Source organism: Macadamia integrifolia, unplaced genomic scaffold, assembly GCF_013358625.1.
Source record: "Macadamia integrifolia cultivar HAES 741 unplaced genomic scaffold, SCU_Mint_v3 scaffold_227A, whole genome shotgun sequence".
NCBI lineage: Eukaryota > Viridiplantae > Streptophyta > Magnoliopsida > Proteales > Proteaceae > Macadamia > Macadamia integrifolia.
In genome coordinates, this window is record NW_024870650.1 from 67,703 (window position 1) to 68,113 (window position 411).

Below are 411 nucleotides of genomic sequence, written 5' to 3' on the forward strand. Positions count from 1 at the left end.
ATGGAAAAAAAAAAAAAAAAACACCAAAAACCCATCTTGATTTTGCTTCCATTTTTTTACTAGCACTAGCAGAAACCAAAATAGGTTAGTAAAAAAAAAAAAAAGAAAAAGAAAAAGAAAAAGAGAAGGACATTTTTCTATACTGCATTATGGATCATCTTTAATAATATCATGAGGGAGAGATTTTTAGATCCCATATCCATTGGTTTACATTTTGAAGAACATAGATGAGCATGGTTTTAGCAAAAATGGAGGTTATATAAGAAGTACTTGGGATAGCATATCATGGATGACTTCTCACTACTACATGGTGGTCAATACAGTAGCTGACAAGTTGACAAATCATGGGGCAACTACTCAATCTTCTTCCCTATGGGACAATGCTCCTACTTATATTCTTTATTATGTAAG